The following is a 22,499-nucleotide window of genomic DNA, read 5'->3' as shown; positions in this document are numbered from 1 at the left end:
TATCCTAACGAATACGTTCGTCGTACGTCCCACTTTGATTTCTGAGGTTATTTCACGCAGTGTTGCTGGTCTGTTAGCACTTTCTTTCTTTCTTTCGCTACTGCCTTCATCCCGCATTGTGGGCAGGGTCGGGAAGGTTAAGTACATATTTCGCACGGTTAAGTTTAAGGGGTGGCCGGATGCCCTTCCTACCGCCACCCCACACCCCCCGGGATGGAATTGGTGTACTCCAGCTGTCAGCGTCTAGTGTAGATCGTGAAATAGTGTGAATGTGTTGCAGATTTCTGAGAGTCTTGTAACTGAGGCGGGACGTGGGGACCAGTCTGGTATTCGCGTAGTAAGATGTGGAAAACCGCCTAAAAACCACATCCAGGCTGGCACACACACCGGCTGTTGTCGTTAATCCGATGGGCGGATTCGATACGGGGCCGGCGCGCCTGCCCGAGTCCAGGAAGCAGCGCGTTAGCGCTCTCGGCTACCCTGGCGGGTCGCTGGTCTGTTAGTATTGACAACTCTAAACACTGCTGATCTCGGTCGTTAGGTGAAGACCGTTGGCCACTGCAGTATCTGTGGTAATGCTTGAAATTTGGTACTCATGGCACACTGTGATTATCGGAATATTGAATTCCCTAATTATTACCGAAATGGAATGGCCCATGCAAAGAAGTGAAAATAATTGCTAAATCAGGTATTGTAGCATGTCACCCACGTCATGAAGTTCTAAGCTCATCTTTCAAAACCACTTTGATCCAGTCTTCCTTTGCTCCTAACTGTGGATCCACATAACATTTTTATATTGTACTTGCTAATGAACTTAACATGTTTTCACACTTTAATATGGATGTATCATGAATAACCTCTTCACCGGTACCTGCTGAATGACCAAGATAACAAAATCGAACCAAGTATTCTTCATCTATAGTATCGTGACACAATCTTAATGTATAACAGGTAATTCCCTAACTGACTGGCTCATCAGCACCAATCGCATATCCCAAAGGATATAAACTTGAAACTTAGCGAGGGCGTTAATGCTATACTGTATGCATCCTTTCAGGAAAGATTTTTCGAAACTAGACCCCTAAAGGTGTGAAGTATGGTTGAAGGTTTTTGGAAAATATGTTGCTATTAAGGTACTTTTCAAGCTAGAATTAAGAAAATTGGGTCGTGCTGTGTCGTTCAAAAATAATGAAATACGGATTTCAGCATTTCTGGAAGTTTAACACCTACAGAGGGTGAATTTGAAAAAAAAAATTATTAACGAACTGCTAAAGCATCTTAAAGCTACACATGTGAATACTAATATTTGAATTCCCGGTTAGAAGTTAAAAAAATATGTGTTTCAATGGCTTTGGAAAATCAGCCCCTAAGTGGAGGAAATAGGGCCTGGCTAATTCACTAACCCACAATCGCATAGTGCAAACTACTAAAGCTACAAACCTGAAATTTGGACAGTGTTTGTTCTTGTACTATAGGCATCGTTTAGTAACGGATTGTTCGAAATTCCGCCTCTAAGGGGATAAAAAACAGATTGACGGATTTTTGAAAAATGTAACAACTAAAGCAATTTTGAAGCTAGAGTTACGAAAATTGGTATTTGGTTTCTCGGTCGGAAATAAAAAACGCGTTCTTCAGCATATTTGAAGATCCAACTACTAAGGAGGTAAAATAGTAGGTAAAAGCTTTTTTGAAAATAAAATATTAAAGTACTCATAAAGTATTTTTAAATCTACATCTGGTATCTGACTCCTCGGTTACAAATTACAAAATACCTGTTTCGACGTTTTTGAAAACTGGGAAATTTGTGGTAAGTCCCTAGGCTTACGCGCTACTTAATCTGAATGAAACTAACTTACCCAAAGGACAACGCGAGCACACACACACACACACACACACACACACGCACACACGCACACACGCATGCCCGATGGAGGACTCGAACCTCCGACGAGGAGACGCGAGAACCGTGGCTAGGCGCCTCAGATCACGCCCCTACCCTTCCCTGCGCATTTTTGGAAATTCGACACCTAGGGAAGTGAAACAGGGGATGAATATATTTCATGAAAATTTTCATTATGTAAATATTTTTTGAAATTTAGCTTCTGAATATCTTGGGTCCCTGTTAGAGAAATTTTATGAAAATATTTCGTTACATTAACACATTTTTAAAGCTACGTCTATGAAGGCTGACATTTGACTTATAAATAAATGTGACTTATAAATAAATGTGTCTTAGAGAATGAAAGTTTCTACCGAAACACCAGCAGGACAACTCAAAAGGCAGGGTTAACAAAGAGCTCCGAGTCCAGGTGCCGGATTCAGAAGTACGTTCTACGGCCTTAATTTGCGTGAAGGGCTTAAAAGATGTTGCGATTTGTGAACAACATAAAAATTCGATTCAAAAAGAAATCTCTGTGGGGCGTACGGTCCACGCGAGCAATGCAGCGTGCACTGCGCTAGTGTATTATAATGATACACTCTGGAATTAGGAGAGTAAGCAGATTTTCATCGTAGTTTGGGAACATTTCTGAAGTTTTTACTTACCACTTCAATGATATGTATATTTATTTATTATGGTCCATGAACTTTCCTTTTTGTCGCCGTTCTTAGTGGTAGCCAATACATTTGAATGGATACAGAGCACCAACTTCATTACTTTATTTAGGAAATAGCGTAACACTTCTAGGTTACCTGAGAAGCAAAAATACTAACACCTTGTTCTCTCTTCTCTACGTACTATGATCCATACTTATTACGGAGAAATCGTCTTCCTGTGCTGCGATGTGAGTGTCGTTTTTTGGCGGGTTGAATGATCTTTCCATGAGATACCACGAGAGACAGTAACTGTATCACAAACTTTTGTCTCAAATGTATGAGTAATAATTATCTTTTTCGAAGATTAAGTAATAAAAGAAAAAATAATGTATCTAACATGTATTGTTTTTAAAGATGAAGCTTAGAACATAGAACTGAAATCATGAATGACAATTACTTTATTAGTAGAGGAAGAAGCTCAGTTTCACTTACCATGATTTTTTACTTCCTCCGTGGGCTAGTTCAGCAAAGGTAATTATTACTTTGGTATCGATCTTATGAAATATGAGTGCAATGAACTTAGTTGGGTTGGGCTGTTTGAGGGGGGAGGACACCAAACAGCGAGGTCATCGGTCTCATCAGAGTAGGGAAGGACGGGGAAGGAAGTCAGCCATGCCCTTTCAAAGGAACCATCCCAGCATTTCCCTGGAGTGATTTATAGAAATCACGGAAAACTTAAGTCAGGATGGCCGGACGCGGGACTGAACCGTCGTCCTCCCGAATGCGAGTCCAGTGTGCTAACCACTGCATCACCTCACTCGGTGCAGTGAACGTAGACCGAATTATTAGTAACCAAGCAGTTATAATTACAGTTACATTTTTAATACAGGGGGTAAAGGTTTTCAATAGGGCTTTCTACTACCAGTTTCAATTCTCTTGAAATGCGGAAGTGGTTGGTAAAGCAAGCTACAATTTAAATGATTTAAGATGAACCAAGGGTAATTTCATGTCTGTGATGATAAAGAGCTAATAAATAATTCAAATTATAAAAATGTCTCGACAGACTACATTATTAAATATTCACTCGTAATTATTCCTTTCAAATTCATTTCATTATTTCGTCCCGACTTTCGCTTCGGATATCTGTTCGGCCCAAATTACCGCCATTTTTGTAGTTCGTCTGTTTCAATTATCCTAATAAGCAAATACTGTAACAAGTAACAACGACCGCGATTCAAATGGAACAATTCATTAGAGAAGACTTAAACAGGTTCATTACTCTATTTTTCGAAAGCTGTCGAAGGATTTTAATTTATTGCAAGCTTAGACATTTTCATTTATCCGAAAGTTGAGACATTCTAAGTATATCGCTCAACTTCTATAATATCTCTCGCAGCTAAATATAAGAGTAATTACAGGCAAACAAAAGTATACATTTCTAAATGGTGAACTTCTTTCTATTTACTTGTCTTATTACGTTTTATTAAAATTTTTTTCGCACTACGATTTCCAAGAAATATGTATTCAAAAATACCAGCTACTGCTGTTTTCATATAAATTTGGTCTCCTCATGAAGAGCGAAGTAGCCTTTCAAGTTGCAGCTCTAAATCTCTCGAAAATTGATGCTACTACTATAATTACTTCATCTAGAAAAAGCACAATACGACGTGGGTATGCTCGCTTACTTAAAAAGTAATGTAAATAATTGACACGAAAACTGTAAACACCACCGTACACCACAGTAAACCACAGACCACGAGTGATACACAAACAAACGAGAGAGCAACCCTAGAACCAACAGAGGACGTTCCATGCAAACTGCACAGCAGCTGCCTAATGACCAATGACGTCACGCCTCACCAGAAAGGGCGACCGCCTGAAACTCAGCAAACTTGAATACAACACTGTGTTTGCAATAATTCTGCCTATAGTTGTTCATCGAAGGAAAGGACGTTTGGTACATTATGTCAACGCTACAGGTATTGCCTAAATGTATTTTTCAATATTCGTTTGTGAGAAGAAGTTGAAAGAGTGCAATTTTAAGGTAAAATGGATCTCGAAGAGTGTATGAAACAGTTCCTTTAGTTCAGTATGGGTTCCTGTATTGTTCCCTTACTTCCCACTGTTCTTGTTTTACTTGAGATGTAAGGCAGCATGCTACCACCCTCGTTTAATCTCAGACAAATATTAGTCTTGTAGTGAGAAACCCCCCCCCCCCCCCCGCCCATGATCCATTGACCTTGCCGTTGATGGGGAGGCTTGTATGCCTCAGCGATACAGATGGCCGTACCGTAGGTGCAACCACAACGGAGGAGTATCTGTTGACAGGCCAGACAAACGTGTGGTTCCTGAAGAGGGGCAGCAGCCTTTTTAGTTGTTGCAGGGGCAACAGTCCGGATGATTGACTAACCTGGCCTTGCAATATTAACCAAAACGGCCTTGCTGTGCTGGTACTGCGGACGGCTGAAAGCAAGGGGAAACTACGGCTGCAATTTTTCCCGAGGGCATGCAGCTTTACTGTATAGATAAATGATGATGACATCCTCTTGGATAAAATATTCCGGAGGTAAAATAGTTCCTCATTCGGATCTCCGGGCGGGGACTACTCAAGAGGACGTCGTTATCAGGAAAAAGAAAACTGGCGTTCTACGGATCGGAGCGTGGAACGTCAGATCTCTCAACCTGGCAGGTAGATTAGAGAATTTAAAAAGGGAAATGCATAGGTTAAAGTTAGATATAGTGAGAATTAGTGAAGTTCGGTGGCAGGAGGAACAAGAATTTTGGTCAGGTGAATACATGCAGGAGTAGGTTTAATAATGAATAAAAAAAATAGGAGTGCGGGTAAGCTACTACAAACAGCATAGTGAACGCATTATTGTGGCCAAGATAGACACGAAGCCCACGCCTACTACAGTAGTACAAGTTTATATGCCAACTAGCTCTGCAGATGATGAAGAAATTGAAGAAATGTATGACGAGATAAAAGAAATTATTCAGGTAGTGAAGGTAGACGAAAATTTAATAGTCATGGGTGACTGGAATTCGAGAGTAGGAAAAGGGAGAAAAGGAAACATTGTAGGTGAATATGGATTGGGGCTAAGAAATGAAAGAGGATGCCGGCTGGGAGAGTTTTGCACAGAACATAACTTCATTATAGCTAACACTTAGTTCAAGAATCGTGAAAGAAGGTTGTATATATTGAAGGATCCTGGAGATACTAGAAGGTATCAGATAGATTATACAATGGTAAGACAGAGATTTTGGAAACAGGTTTTAAATTGTAAGACATTTCCAGGGGCAGATGTGGACTCCGACCACAATCAATTGGTTATGAACTGTAGATTGAAACAGAAGAACTGCAAAAAGGTGGGAATTTAAGGAAATGGGACTTGGATAAACTGAAAGAACCAGAGGTTGTACAGAGTTTCAGGGAGAGCATAAGGGAACAATTGACAGGAATGGGGGAAAGAAGTACAGTAGAAGAAGAATGGGTAGCTCTGAGGGATGAAGTAGTGAAGCCAGCAGAGGATCAAGTAGGTAAAAAGACGAGGGCTAGTAAAACTCGTTGGGTAACAGAAGAAATATTGAACTTAACTGATGAAAGGAGAAAACATAAAAATGCAGTAAATGAAGCAGGCAAAAAGGAATACAGACGTCTCAAAAATGAGATCGACAGGAAGTGCAAAATGGCTAAGCAGGGATGGCTAGATGAAAAATGTAAGGATGTAGAGGCTTGTCTCACTAGGGGTAAGATAGATAGTGCCTACAGGAAAATTAGAGAGAACCACTTGTATGAATATCTAGAGCTCAGATGGAAACCCAGTTCTAAGCAAAGAAGGGAAAGCAGAAAGGTGGAAGGAGTATATAGAGGGTCTATACAAGAGCGATGTACTTGAGGACAATATTATGGAAATGGAAGAGGATGAGGATGAAGGTGAAATGGGAGATACGATACTGCGTGAAGAGTTTGACAGAGCACTGAAAGACCTGAGACGAAACAAGGCCCCGGGAGTAGACACAATTCCATTAGAACTACTGACGACTTTGGGAGAGCCAGTCCTGAGAAAACTCTACCATCTGTTGAGCAAGACGAGCAGACTTCAAGAAGAGTATAATAATTCCAATCCCAAAGAAAGCAGGTGTTGACAGATGTGAAAATTACCGAACTATCAGTTTAATAAGTCACAGCTGCAAAATCCTAACGCGAATTCTTTACAGGCGAATGGAAGAACTAGTAGAAGCCGACCTCGGGGAAGATCAGTTTGGATTCCGTAGAAATGTTGGAACACGTGAGGCAATACTGACCTTACGACTTATCTTAGAAGAAAAATTAACGAGAGGCAAACCTACGTTTCTAGAATTTGTAGACTTAGAGAAAGCTTTCGACAATATTGACTGGAATACTCTCTTTCAAATTGTAAAGGTGACAGGGTAAAATACAGGGAGCGAAAGGCTATTTACAATTTGAACAGAAACCAGATGGCAGTAATAAGAGTCGAGGGGCATGAAACGGAAGCAGTGGCTGGGAAGGGAGTGAGACAGGGTTGTAGCTTCTCCCCGATGTTATTCAATCTGTATATTGAGCAAGCAGTAAAGGAATCAAAAGAAAAATTCTGAGTAGGTATTAAAATCCATGGAGAAAAAATAAAAAATTTTAGGTTCGCCGATGACATTGTAATTATATCAGAGATAGCAAAGGACTTGGAAGAGCAATTGAACGGAATGGACAGTGTCTTGAAAGGAGGATATAAGATGAACATCAACAAAAGAAAACGAGGATAATGGAATGCGAATTAAGTCGGGTGATGCTCAGGTAATTAGATTAGGAAATGAGACACTTAATGTAGTAAAGGAGTTTTGCTATTTGGAGTGCAAAATAACTGATGATGGTCGAATTAGAGAAGATATAAAATGTAGACTGGCAATGGCAAGGAAAGCGTTTCTGATGAAGAGAAACTTGTTAACATCGAGTATAGATTTAAGTGTGAGGAAGTCGTTTCTGAAAGTATTTATATGGAGTGTTGCCATGTATGGAAGTGAAACATGGACGATAAATAGTTTGGACAAGAAGAGAATCGAAGCTTTCGAAATGTGGTGCTATAGAAGAATGCTGAAGATCAGATGGGTAGATCACATAAATAATGAGGAGGTATTGAATAGAATTGGGGAGAAGAGGAGTTTGTGGCACAACTTGACAAGAAGAAGGAACAGGTTGGTAGGACATGTTCTGAGGCATCAAGGGATCACAACTATCATTGGAGGGCTGCGTGGAGGGTAAAAATCGTAGAGGGAGACGAAGAGATGAATACACTAAGCAGATTCAGAAGGATGTGGGTTGCAGTAAGTGCTGGGAGATGAAGAAGTTTGAACAGGATAGGGTAGCATGGAGAGCTGCATCAAACCAATCTCAGGACTGAAGACCACAACAACAACAACAGTGAGAAAATGTTTTCTTCTGCGTACTAATAGCACGAAACCCCACAGAAATTGAAGTTTAATTTGTAGTTTCATGTACTCATCAATCATTCCAGTATGTGCCGTCGTATGATAAAGCAGCCTGTAATACTGCTATTCTTCGGCTGTTAGCGACAGTATGCCAATGGATTGATTGTAACTGAATTTGCATAATTCCTTGCGTCCATTCACAGCTTTAAATAAATTATCGTACCAAAATATTTTGATGGAATGTTCAAAATAGTTTTTTTAGTAGTTGTTTTACTTGCATCTTGCCAAGAATGTACAAAAAAGAACTTTGTAGTTGTACCTGAAAAAAAGAGTATACACGGTAAATTCATATCGCGTGAGTAACTGATGGGCAGTAAAACCGACATTTATTGATTATGAAAATACTGTCTTTATGATATGAACAACAAGATGAAATGCATCAGAGCAGAACTGAATGATAACTTATCAACAATATTGAGCAGAAAAGATAAAAATATTTAAAACAGAAGGAATAAGAGGATCGTCATAACAAAGACAACACGCTTCGTAAAGTTAAAACAGGGACGACTGAAACTAACTAATACAATGTTTCATTTGTTCTATTTATTGGTTTCCCCGGCTAATAGCTGATGCACTGGAGAAATTAGATTTATTTTTTCAACGTAATTGCTCACTCTTATTGTTCGTGGGTAGGGCGTTGAACATACCGGTTACAGACTGAACAAATTTTTGAACACCGTCGGATACCTCCATCGTGATATAATGTCGTAGCAATGTAACGTTTATAATGGCTACGTACGTCTCGCCGTGATCTCTCCCAGGCCTGAACGCCGTACTGAAGTTGTCTCAACGTACGGGACAAAATTCTCATGCTCCGTTTTTGGTCTTATTACAAGATGTCGGGTACACATTAAACTCAGAAAGTAAAATGAGATACTTTCTGATTATGCGTACAGTGTGAACAAGGGTTTCCCATGGGAAATATTAACAATATAGTTGTTGTACAGCCTTGTCATTCTCTTCAGTTCCTGGCAGGAATACAATGTCAGTATTAATTCAAATATGCAGGGTGGAGCAAATCAAAGTGGCCCGGATGAGTGGATACGGTTGGACGTAAATGTATGCATGTAACCACCCCGAGTGACGCGCACGCCACGTGATCCACAACGGTTTAGTGCGTAGTGCGGGTTTAGTTAGTGCGAGCGGAGTAGTGCAAACGGAACGGTGGAGCAGCGGGTGTTCGCTGTGCAAAGTTACGCGACAACAAAGTTGTGGCAACGGTGTGGTCAGTTGTTTGCTAAGAAGTTTAATGGTGTCGAAGTGCCAGCAAAGAGAGCCACGCAATGCTTAGTCCGAAAATGGCGTCAGACAGGATCTGTTTTGAGCAAGTCGAAAAACATTTCGTACGTGCCCGCACACCAGAGAACGTGGCTGCAGTTCACCAGGTAATCATTCAGAGTCCTACCAAATCAACCTGACGCCTGACGCAAGAAACCGGCGTATCACGTCGATCATGCAGCCGAATACTCCACCTGGACCTGTACTTGGATCCCTGCCGAGTGTCTATTCTTCACGCATTATAAAAGGCAGACGCTCCTAAGCGCCTCGAGTTTTGTGGTTGTTTTTGCACTGAAATAACAATGAATGGTTTGATTATTGATTTCTAATGAAGTCTAGTTTCTCCTAAGTGGTTATGTCGACTCACAGAATCACAGGTTCTAGGCAGTGGAGAATCCGAATAACTTCCACGAAACACCACTGCATGATCAGAAGGTTGGAGTTTGGTATGCAGTGTCTGCACTCACCATCATTGTTCCCATCTTCCTTCACCAGAAGCTGACTTCAGCGCGTCACATTGCCAACATTTTGAAATCATTTGTGGGAGCATTAACGGAGGAGGCAAAGACCTACAGTTACTTCCGACAGGATAGAGCAATTGCCCATAGAGAGAGCCGATCCTTAGAGCCCATTTACACAATCTTCACAACTGTCAGAGTTGTTAGCACACATCCACATTTACATTTAAATGTATACTCTGCAAATAATCCGTAAGTTACTGGCAGAGGGTTCATCAAACCACCTTGGCAATAATTCTCTATTATTCCAGTCTCTAACGGCTTGAGTAAAAAAAACCAACACCCGTTACTGTCCGTGAAATACCTGATTTATCTTATTTTATCATGACGATTGTTACTCTCTATGTAGCTCGGCGTCAACAAAATATTTCCGAGGAGAAAGTTGGTGATTGAAATTTCGTGGAAACATTCCGTCGCGACGGAAAACACTCTTGTTCTAATGATGTCCACTCATGATACTATCTCCCCTATTTCGGAATGATACAAAACTTCCTGCTCTTCTTTGAACTCTCTCTCTGTACTCCGTTAATCCTGTCTGATAATAACCCAGACCTCACAGCAGTACTACAATAAAGGTACAGTGGGCAGACTCTTTAGAAGAAATGTTACATTTTCTAAATGTTCTGCAGTCTTTGGTTTGCCTTCCCCAAAAGATTTTCTATGTGCTTTTACCAACTTCAATTGCTCGTAATTGTAATTCCTAGGTACTTGGTTGAATTTACGGCCTTTGTATTTGCCTGTTTTATCGGGTATCTGTAGTTTAAGCGATTCCTTTTATTTGGGGTCAGTTGCCAACTTTACACGATACTGATATCTTTTTGCAATTAGTTTTGATCTTCTGATGACTTTTCTAGACGATATACGACAGTATCACCTGCAGACAACCTAAGAGGCCTACTTAGATTTTCTCCCAAATCGTTTATCTAGATAAGCAACAACAGAGGGTCTATGAATGTACATTGTGGAACGCCAGAAATCACTTCTGTTTTACTCGATGACTTTCCGTCAGTTACTACGAACTTTACCTCTATGCCAGGAAATCACGAATACAGTCACATAACGGAGACGGTACTCCACAAGCAGCAATTTCACTACAAGCCACTTAGATGGTACAGAGTCGAAAGCCTTCTGGAAATCTAGAAATGCGGAATTAATTTGATATCCCTTGTCAGTGGCACTCAGCACAGTGTGTGAGTAAACAGCTAGTTGTGTTTCACAATAATGGTGTTTTCTAAATCCGTGTTGAATGTGTTTTAATAGACCTTGCTCTCCGAGGTAATTCATAATGTTCGAACACCATATATGTTCCAAAATCCTCCAGCATATAGACGTTAATGATATAATTTATTGTATTTATATGTATCTAATTTATTGTATTTGTGATATAAATTATTGTAATCTAATTTTTATGCTGCTTCGTCTTCCTTCAGTTTACAGTCAATCCAAACATATTGTTAAAAATGAATGCAAGGAGTGTAATTTTCATAATCGAGTCCCTACAATTGTGGACATAAAAACATCCATTAATCTCTGTGGAATCAGATATCTGCGCTTACTATGCAAGGGCACCGACAAAATCTGCTGAAGTTCTTCCACGTGTAGAAATTTTCCGCTGTCACAACGAACATTTTATGGGCAGCGAAAAATACTCTGCATCTGGAATAATAGGTCGCCATAAATCCCAGGGACAATGGTGCTGTGTGGTAATATTTTTATTCGAATATTTTCCTCGGTCCCTGTATCTGTTGCTGGTATGCAATATATGAGAGTCTCGAGGCTTCCACTCCAGAACGCGACAAGAAACGTACCCTGCAGCATCTGAAAATCAGACTGACTGAAACTGCGTGTCTCGTGTTAGAGGCTCTCTCTCCTGCAGGTAATTCAGAGAATTGGTGGTGCTGATCGAGAATACCACAATGACGCACAGACAGTTTCCCTTATGGAACATGTGCGAAATGTGATTCTAAAATTCGCAATAGTTAGCATTCCTGGATTATACGCGGGATCTCTGGTGAAATGCATCTTTTATAGAATAGTATGATTGTAAAATGTGATGTGAAATTACCGAACTATCAGTTTAATAACTCACAGCTGTAGAATACTTACACGAATTCTTTACAGACGAATGGAAAACTGGTAGAAGCCGACCTCGGGGAAGATCAGTCTGGATTCCGTAGAAATGTTGAAACACGTGAGGCAATACTGATCTTACGACTTATCTTAGAAGAAAGCTCAAGGAAAGGCAAACCTACGTTTCTAGCATTTGTAGACTTAGAGAAAGCTTTTGACAATGTTGACTGGATTACTGTCTTTCAGATTCTAAAGGTGGCAGGGGTCAAATACAGGAAGCGAAAGGCTATTTACTATTTGTACAGAAACCAGATGGCAGTTATAAGAGCCGAGGGGCATGAAAGGGAAGCAGTGCTTGGGAAGGAAGTGAGACAGGGCTGTAGCCTCTTCTCGATGTTATTCAATCTGTATATTGAGCAAGCAGTAAAGGAAACAAAAGAAAAATTCGGAGTAGTTATTAAAATCCAAGGAGAAGAAATGAAAACGTTGAGGTTCGCCGATGACATTGTAATCCTGTCAGAGACAGCAAAGGACTTGGAAGAGCAGTTGAACGGAATGGACAGTGTCTTGAAAGGAGGATATAAGATGAACATCAACAAAAGCAAAACGAGGATAATGGAATGTAGTCGAATAAAGTCGGGTGATGCTGAGGTAATTACATTAGGAAATGGGACACTTAAAGTAGTAAAGGAATTTGCTATTTAGGGAGCAAAATAACTGATGATGGTCGAAGTAGAGAAGATATAAAATGAAGACTGGCAATGGTAAGGAAAGCGTTTCTGAAGAAGAGAAATTTGTTAACATCGGGTACAGATTTAAGTGTCAGGAAGTCGTTTCTGAAAGTATTTTTATGGAGTGTAGCCATGTATGGAAGTGAAACATGGACGATATATAGTTTGAACAAGAAGAGAATAGAAGCTTTCGAAATGTGGTGCTACAGATGAATGCTGAAGATTAGATGAATAGATCACATAACTAATGAGGAGGTATTGAATACAATTGGAGAGAAAAGGAGTCTGTGCCACAACTTGACAAGAAGAAGGGACCGGTTGGTAGGACATGTTCTGAGGCATCAAGGGATCACAAATTTAGTACTGGAGGGCAGCGTGGAGGGCGACCAAGAGATGATTACACTAAGCAGATTCAGAAGGATGTAGGCTGCAGTAGGTACTGGGAGATGAAGAGGCTTGCGCAGGATAGGGTAGCATGGAGAGCTGCGTCAAACCAGTCTCAGGACTGAAGACCACAACAACAACAACATGAGGTACGTTCTATGGCCACTATCGAACGAGAGATGCTATGTTTGTACTTATGCCGTTAATTTCTTATGGCCACATATGGCTTTCTGACGATAAGGAATGTCGATATACGGTAAATCCACGTTCTATCACTAGCGCTCTGCTGTTAATCAGTTGACATTTGCTAATGAAGAGGATTGAGGTTATGATGCGCTGTGAGACCGAACACTGTGCTGGTCCAACAACAATGAAGAGACAATGTGAAAGTGTGACTAAGTGAGTGGTGGAGAAGAAAGAAAAACCTGTGGTTTATCGTACAAGACAGGAAAAGAAAAAGAAGCTCTCCAGCAACAGCCAAGCTCGCCGGTATGGGACCAGTACATCAAATGTTAATGCTTCATAATAAGAGTATCTACGTGAGACTCATATGACTGAAAACAAATAATATAACATTATATAATGTGTCACAATATTTGGTTTTAGGTGATCTGCAAATGTATTATTGTCACTCCTCGTCAGCAGAACATAAGACGAACTTGTTTACTACGCTCTACAAGCAAGACGAGCATATAAAACGCTCGTTCTTAATGGGCGCATGGGCACTGTTCCAGCAGAAGGTCGGCGACGTGGGAACTACACCGATTCAACGGAAAGATACTGCCAGTGTACATTGATTTTCATCGTTGCTGGTAGTGAGGGTGCGCATAAACAGCTACGTAAGATCTTTATGCCAACTGCCTTGCCGCAGTGGTAACACCGGTTCCCGTCAGATCACCGAAAGTTAAGCGCTGTCGGGCTGGGCTAGCACTTGGATGGGTGACCCAAGCGGGGTGAACTGAGCCCTTGTGAGGCAAACTGATGAGCTACTTGATTCAGAAGTAGAGGTTCCAGTTCCATATCCGCATTCAATGACGCCTGTGGGCTGAGGATTACCCGGTGGCAGTCGGTGCCTTTGGGCCTTCATGGCCTGTGCGGGAGAAAAAAAAAGATCTTTATGAACGTTTTTGGTATTTCAAAGAAATACTGCATATGTGAGTCACTACAGTAGATAGCGTACAAGGAAGTATTACTTAATGCCCAATCTCAATAAGAACAGATTCTTCACTTCGTTCACAGTAAAATATCCCAGTAGCACTGTGACATATATGTTTGACAGAAAAGTTTTTCTGGCGGATTTTCCTTCCGTATCGTTCAGAAAGCCACGATGCAGAAGATGTGACCGATTAGTGCTACAAAGTACGGCAAACCACCAGAATGCTGACAAAGATAAGCAAGGACTTGAATTTTACCATCGCAAAGCCGAAAGGGCCGCACCACACTTAAGTACTGTTGCACCTGTTGCAATGTTGCCAGTGATACTTGCAGGCTATCATACATCTCGAACCGGTTATGTTCGTATCGCTCCTTATACATTAAGACTGTTCTGTCGGAGACAACTCTCATGTTACAATTTCGATGTACATATGCATGTCACTGGTAATGCGACTTTGTATGTGTGGAACGAGACGGCAGATGGCAGGGGAGCCAATGAAATCGCATCCTGTTTATATGCATTTCTCAATAAAGTACTTAGCATCACAATGAAGAAAAAGCTGTGCGTATGGAGTGACAACTGCTCTGCACAAAATAAAAATAAAATTCTTCTATTGATGTACTTGTTTCTAGTGCCTTATGGCACTTTGACCATAAATATGCAATTTTTGGACGTAGCTTTCTGGCATGCGATCGAGATTTTGTAACCACTGAAAAGAGAATGAATGCAGCGAAATATTTTGTTCCAGGTGAGCTAATGAAGTTAGCGACCTTATCACATCATGCAAAACCACTCAAAGTTCTGGAGATACATGACTCGCACTTTCTTGGCTTTTACACAGCAGCAGAAAACTTGACCACCACCAACAAACTTTTGATATTAACTGCCTCGTGGATTCGAATAAATGCTCCTGGACAAGTCAAAATAGGAACCAGCTGAAAGAATGGACAACGTTCAATGTCCTGGAGAAGGGCAAATCAATCTCTGGAACTGATGGAAGTTAACAACCGAAAGTGCTTATCACGAAAGAAGAAGACGGACCTATTACGTAAGATACAGTATTTACCCAAATAACACAGAAAGTTTTACCAGAACATTTGTGTTTAAATGCACGTAATATATCACAAGATGTTATTTGATACTCTTATTCTCGGTTGCTTTGCTCCTGTAATCATTGTAAAAACAATACAGGAACAATGAATTTAGCCGTCTACCATGATGTCATGTTCTCTTTGATTTTGATGGGATACTATTTGTTCAGTTAAGTCCCTGTATTACTTACCACGCACTCGCTGCGGCCTACAATGTGACTTACTAATGTATTAGTTGTATCAATGCATGCCACACAGAATAAATTGGTTTTCTTGCAATAGCTCGAAAGATTCTTTTTAGTCCCTTTTGAATTTACGATCTTCAAATGGCGTCAGTTATTGTCATTGCGTAAACGATAGAGCACGATACTGCTCAGCCTTTGACTCCTACATGATTGTTACTACCGTCCCATGTACAAGTTTTGTATCGCTTGGTTAATCAGTTTTAGGATACCAAACGAAGAACATGTATGGCAACACCGTCTCTGATGAACTGCTTGAATTTGTGGTGGAAATGGCTTGATGCTTAAGATCAATGCTAATTTACTCGAAAACGGCGCAAAGTATTGAACGTTTTTCCTAACAGTTATTTCTCAGCGCTGCTTACCCTGCAACGCCTTTACGAACTGTTGAGGTTGTACAGGCTGAATCGCCTGCTTCGGGTCATTGCTTCAAGGAGATTCCCTTTGGTTATCAGGATGCTGTTATTGGATTAGCCACCCCAATACACACAACTTTCAGGCCTCGCTGCCAACTTTTGTGGATTTAAGCTGTACATGAGCCCAACAAGCGCCGAAGGGAAAGAAATGACAGCTCCAAACAATACAAGCCCCACTAAAATATATTCTACACTAATTTCACTCATTAAAACTATACAGCTACATAATATAATTGACACCAACACCAGGACTTAATAAAACTTTCTGCAACAACAAATACGAAGAAGAAATTTAATTATAGCTCCCCGTACAGTCTGCTGTCTCGCGTAAAATGTAGCATCTGTGCCGGATCATTCAGTGTCAACAGTTCGATGATAGACAATTTCCAAACCACTTTGGAACGATGGCTAGTTGCCTAACGTGTCTCTATAGTCTTTTTTTCACCCCACAATATTTTCTTTTATTTATTGACAGTGTATGATACCAATGAATGTTTGAAGCACACTAAAATGGATGATCTGTTCTGATCACAAAACCATCAGGTACGTAGACGTATCTCCGAGAATGTTTCCTCACGCCCTATCAGCAGGAATCTAAATGATCATTTGGCATTCCATCTTCTCAGACGTGTACGACCTTTCGCAGTAGTCGGTACCCTACAACATGACATATTGTCATGGGCCGTGGACCAAGCTGCTACTTACCGAACTTTCTCAGTTTACACTGAATAAAGGAAAAGTTCGTGAAACGACGACGCAGTCCGTCACCATCTGCAAGGGACATCTAAAATTACTTGATGGACTTCTTTGTTTTATTTTATTTGCATTCCAGTTCAAGAATGCAGTTGCTCGTTTGGTTTGTTCACACGTTTCCAGTTTATTCATCTTAAAGGTAGAAACTCTTCCGCGAAACACCCTGTCGAATTAAACGTATGTTTCTTGTAGTTAGAAGTTAACTTACCCCCAAGATTGTTCCACAAGTTATCTCCAAGCTATCGATTAATGTTTACTACTATGATTTTAATGTCAAGAAATTCAGACATTTCTGTACAAGACGCTATAAATTCGTCATTTTAGAAATTTCAAGCATAAATTTGACTGAACGGAATCCTCATAACAATCCCAGCAGTTGCAATTAATTTTATTGTTGATGTCAATGTATTGATCTTGTATTGATACTCAGAACGAAGGACAGTTTTCACAAAATGAAGTATTTATTACGTACTATAATTTTTTTAGGGAACAGTATGTTTCGTAATGTGCTGGGGATTGATTATTCACATCAAAACAAGATTTACTTACAAGGAAAAATATCATGAAATCCTTTGTTTCTACACTACTGGCCATAAAACTTGCTACACCAAGAAGAAACGCAAATTTTCCCTATTCGTCTGCGTCACGTCATCGCCAATAGTGGCACATGTCATAACCAAAATCTGAATACCTTTAGAGACGTTTACATGCTGAATATAGTGTGTACACTCCGTAGTTTGTAACTAATTTACATTTCTTTCATTTAATTCAATAACTGTCAACCTTTGTTTATCAACGCTAAGTCCGTTACTTTGTTAGGTGAGCGAGCCTTCTATCGAAAACACGCCTTGGATTAATGATCGTTCGCCTGGCACGTCGGCCAGCCTAAATAACCTTTTCAGGACTCTTTTCACACACGTTTCGGAAAAAGCACGGCTGACTTCAAATTTGGCATCATGAAACATGATACACATACAGGTTACTTTTGATAACTCATTGAATCATTCGTACAGTTGATCGGCAGATAGCGGACGCGATCTTTCTGCCATAATCTGAGTGGCAGCGATACACTTCTTATCGCCAGACTCAGCGCCAAAGCCGGAGTTAAATTCCAAAGCCTCTCTACAGTGTGTCATGGAATCAGAGCATGTAACATTGTTCGTGACGGGCCACCTGGTGGATAGAGACATAAGTCTCGGATGTCTACTTGTTGCATTTCGTGTAGATTAGGTTGCGTGTCAGTATGGGATTTCATTTTCTCCCTTTGAATCGTATAAAGCAACACAAAATTGGCATTGAATTCTACAAGCACTCAAGATAGCTATCCACACAACGCAAGTACACCTTCGAAACACCGTATTTGAGCGGAGGAACGAAAGACAGACGACCTTCACCAGGACAGCAAAGCCAGCTTCCTGAAGATGCTCCTATAACTAATTTCTTGCGTCTGCGACAGACTTTATACATGTATACATACTCTGAAACTGTTCATAGTGAAGTATCGGTACCCGATGTAGATGACTGCCGTATTTTCTGATTGACTACTACTTATTGTATGTACATCACCGCACTACTTATTCGCCTCGTGTGGATAATCTTTCGAAACATTGTTGCATCGCCGTTTACTATTCAGGATTTTTTATTGTTTGACAATATTCGTTCATAACAGTAACATACTGTCAAAACTGGGATTCCGAAACTGCATGCTATATTTCCTCTATATTAGTAAATATTATTTACAGGTATGTTGCCTCCACAGGCGGAGAACAAGACAGTTACACAATCCGCAGTAACCCTAATATGACGCCCACTACTATGGTGATTTTATGAAAATTAGTCTGTATTTATTTCTGATGGTTCCACGAGACATATCCTGGCCGTTCGGTAGTTACACTAACGTAACTATCCGGGAGGCAATGTTTATTTAAAAGCAAACGCATTTATTATTGCTCAGAGTAAGCTCTTACAAATTTCAGCTGTACCTGAATGATGTTTTCCTCGCCTCATCTATAATCTATTGCCGTCAAAACTACAATATCAACTAGCGTCCGGTTCAAAACCAATGTTCTCGCAGCCGATTTAAAGCCTAAATCGTACTTCTATAGTTCATACTTGAATTTATAACTTTTTGCCTCAAATACTATGGTGAACAGCAGCTATCCACTAACAGCCTTATACCGTACTAAATGTCAGCCAGTCATTGAAAATGAAGGTAATTAATGTTAGAAAATTTTATTTTAAAGACCACAATGAAATCCTTACAAGTATTATCCCAGAGTAACTTTGGCTGTGCGTACACGTCACTAGCTGCCTACCTTTCAGAAACGAGAAAGGTCTGCCTGGTTAAAACTACTGACATAAGATGCCTTCTCCTCCTACTGAAGCTTACCTGCATATTCACGTCATCGGTTTAGCTAATATCGTGCAGGCGAGACAGATTACGTGTAAGGAATCTAGAGGGTTCTGCAGAGCAGGACACAGTATCTTCTCTCACCTCGACTATAACAGACGTCTTTCTTTGGAGGCAGAACCTCTGATTCTCCACCGCCCGACCAGCCACCAACAGAACACGAATCGAATGCCCTCCTCTCCTGTTGCCCACTTTATTCTGTTGCTCGACCTCCTATAGTGGCCTACACCTGCTAACTGCCTACCCTATGTGCAACACGTGTTCGCCGTATACTGAAATACACTCCTGGAAATTGAAATAAGAACACCGTGAATTCATTGTCCCAGGAAGGGGGAACTTTATTGACACATTCCTGGGGTCAGATACATCACATGATCACACTGACAGAACCACAGGCACATAGACACAGGCAACAGAGCGTGCACAATGTCGGCACTAGTACAGTGTATATCCACCTTTCGCAGCAATGCAGGCTGCTATTCTCCCATGGAGACGATCGTAGAGATGCTGGATGTAGTCCTGTGGAACGGCTTGCCATGCCATTTCCACCTGGCGCCTCAGTTGGACCAGCGTTCGTGCTGGACGTGCAGACCGCGTGAGACGACGCTTCGTCCAGTCCCAAACATGTTCAATGGCGGACAGATCCGGAGATCTTGCTGGCCAGGGTAGTTGACTTATACCTTCTAGAGCACGTTGGGTGGCACGGGATACATGCGGACGTGCATTGTCCTGTTGGAACAGCAAGTTCCCTTGCCAGTCTAGGAATGGTAGAACGATGGGTTCGATGACGGTTTGGATGTACCGTGCACTATTCAGTGTCCCTCCCGCATGCCCACTATACGCCCTCGCTCAAAGTCCGTCAACTGCACATACGGTTCACATCCACGCTGTCGCGGCATGCTACCAGTGTTAAAGATTGCGATGGAGCTCCGTATGCCACGGCAAACTGGCTGACACTGACGGTGGCGGTGCACAAATGCTGCGCAGCTAGCGCCATTCGACGGCCAACACCGCGGTTCCTGGTGCGTCCGCTGTGCCGTGCGTGTGATCATTGCTTGTACAGCCCTCTCGCAGTGTCCGGAGCAAGTATGGTGGGTCTGACACACCGGTGTCAATGTGTTCTTTTTTCCATTTCCAGGAGTGTATATTCGACCGCAGTTCCCATGGTCGTGGAAACTCACGATACAATGAGTTAAATTTTAATTTTTTTTTTAATTTTCACTAAACATATGAGGCGAAAGTTAGTCACAAACATCGCCTCCCATCTTGTCAAACTTTCGGTCAATCTGAATTTCTGGCAGACAAGTCAAACACGATCTATGCTTGACAAACACGTCAAACAGCACCCTACCATGAGTAAATATTTGGCATGTCAAGTTTGATAAAATGCTTGATCGTGTACGAGGGCCTTTAGGGTCCTAGCTTCAACACCGGGGTCACCTACTTTCGCCACTACGCAGCCAGCCACCCCCGCCGGCCATGCCGCTGCTGTGTGGTGCCACGTGCATATGGCCCCTGCATACCGCCCTGCCGTCGCTGCCAATTTCTGCGCATCGCGACGCCATGAGTGAATTTAAAGTGTTGTCATCAATTAAAAAACTGCAGCCATTTTTCAGAGCAGAACGTAGAGAGCGAACATGGACTCTCAGATCAGTCATATACTATGAACAAATACTGTGGCTTTCACAACTCAGTTTTGCATCAAATGCGATTATTTTGCTCCTACTGCTGTAATGTAAAAATATCTTGAGTGAGATCTATTTTTCCAGAATGTCACAGAACGTCTTATGACACGCTCAAATACAGGGTGATTCAAGAAGAATACCACAACTTCAGGAATTTAAAACTCTGCAACGACAAAGGGCAGAGATAAGCACTATCTGTCGGCGAATTAAGGGAGCTATAAAGTTTCATTTAGTTGTACATTTGTTCGCTTGAGGCGCTGTTGACTAGACGTCAGCGTCAGTTGATGCTAAGATGGCGACCGCTCAACAGAAAGCTTTTTGTGTTATTGAGTACGGCAGAAGCGAATCGACGACAGTTGTTCAGCGTGCATTTCGAACGAAGTATGGTGTTAAACCTCCTGATAGGTGGTGTATTAAACGTTGGTATAAACAGTTGACAGAGAATGATTGTTTGTGCAAAGGGAAAAGTTCTGGACGGCCGAGAACGAGTGATGAAAATGTAGCACGCATCCAGCAAGCATTTGTTCGCAGCCCAGGAAAATCGACTCGCAGAGCTAGCATAGAGCTGCAAATTCCACAGTCAACTGTATGGAGAGTCCTACGAAAAAGGTTAGTTATGAAACCTGAACGTCAACTGCCCGGGGCGATGGATCGGCCGCCAGGCAGCCTGTGACAGAGCACTTCATCACTGGCCTCCAAGAAGCCCTGATCTTACCGACTGCGATTTTTTCTTATGGGGGTATGTTAAGGATATGGTGTTTCGGCCACCTCTCCCAGCCACCATTGATGATTTAAAACGAGAAATAACAGCAGCTATCCAAACTGTTACGCCTGATGTGCTACAGAGAGTGTGGAACGAGTTGGAGTATCGGGTTGATATTCCTCGAGTGTCTGGAGGGGGCTATATTGAACATCTCTGAACTTGTGTTTGAGTGAACAAAAACCTTTTTAAATACTCTTTGTAATGATGTATAACAGAAGGTTATATTATGTTTCTTTCATTAAATACACATTTTTAAAGTTGTGGTACTCTTTTTGAATCACCCTGTATATTTGGAGAAAAACATTTTCTTGGACGTTACAATACTAGGCTGTGGATATTATGTCCCATTAATGGTACAGCTTCTACGGTTTTGTTTCTCTCAACATTTTGAAATATAATATACAGAGTTAAATTTTGAATCTTATTGTCTTTTGTTTGGACGCGTCCTTACTGGAACGACAATTTAAACATTAAAATGTTGGTTGTTTGATTAGGGGAGGGAGGCAGGAGACTAAACAGCGAGGATATCGGTCCCAGCGTAAGAGGGAAGCATAGGGAAGGAATCGGGCAGTGCCCTTTCAGAAGATCCATTCCAGCATTTGCCTGAAGCGATTTAGGAACAGTACGGGAAATTTAAATCAGGACGGCCGGACGCGGGTTTGAACCGTCGTCCTCCCGAATGCGAGTCCCGTGTGCTAACCACGGCGCTCGCTATTAATTTTTTTGTCAGTATGCTTACTGTGAGGTATACTAGTAGATAAGCACATCAGATGTGTGTCAGTTGAGTAGTTAATGACTGTAAAATTGATACACATAATTCAATTGGATCCGTCTACTGCAGTATATTTCTTATCCTCGTTTAAAACTCTATTTGTCGTTGAAATATTTCGTGCTTAGTTCTTGTGATGAGGAGAATTTTCTGTATGTATGTTTCTTAGAGTTTTCGACTTATCCCCAGGAAT

The sequence above is a fragment of the Schistocerca piceifrons genome, chromosome 4 (assembly GCF_021461385.2).
Source record: "Schistocerca piceifrons isolate TAMUIC-IGC-003096 chromosome 4, iqSchPice1.1, whole genome shotgun sequence".
Classification (NCBI taxonomy): Eukaryota; Metazoa; Arthropoda; class Insecta; order Orthoptera; family Acrididae; genus Schistocerca; species Schistocerca piceifrons.
The sequence above is the reverse complement of the archived record's forward strand: the minus strand, read 5'-3'. Positions refer to the sequence as shown.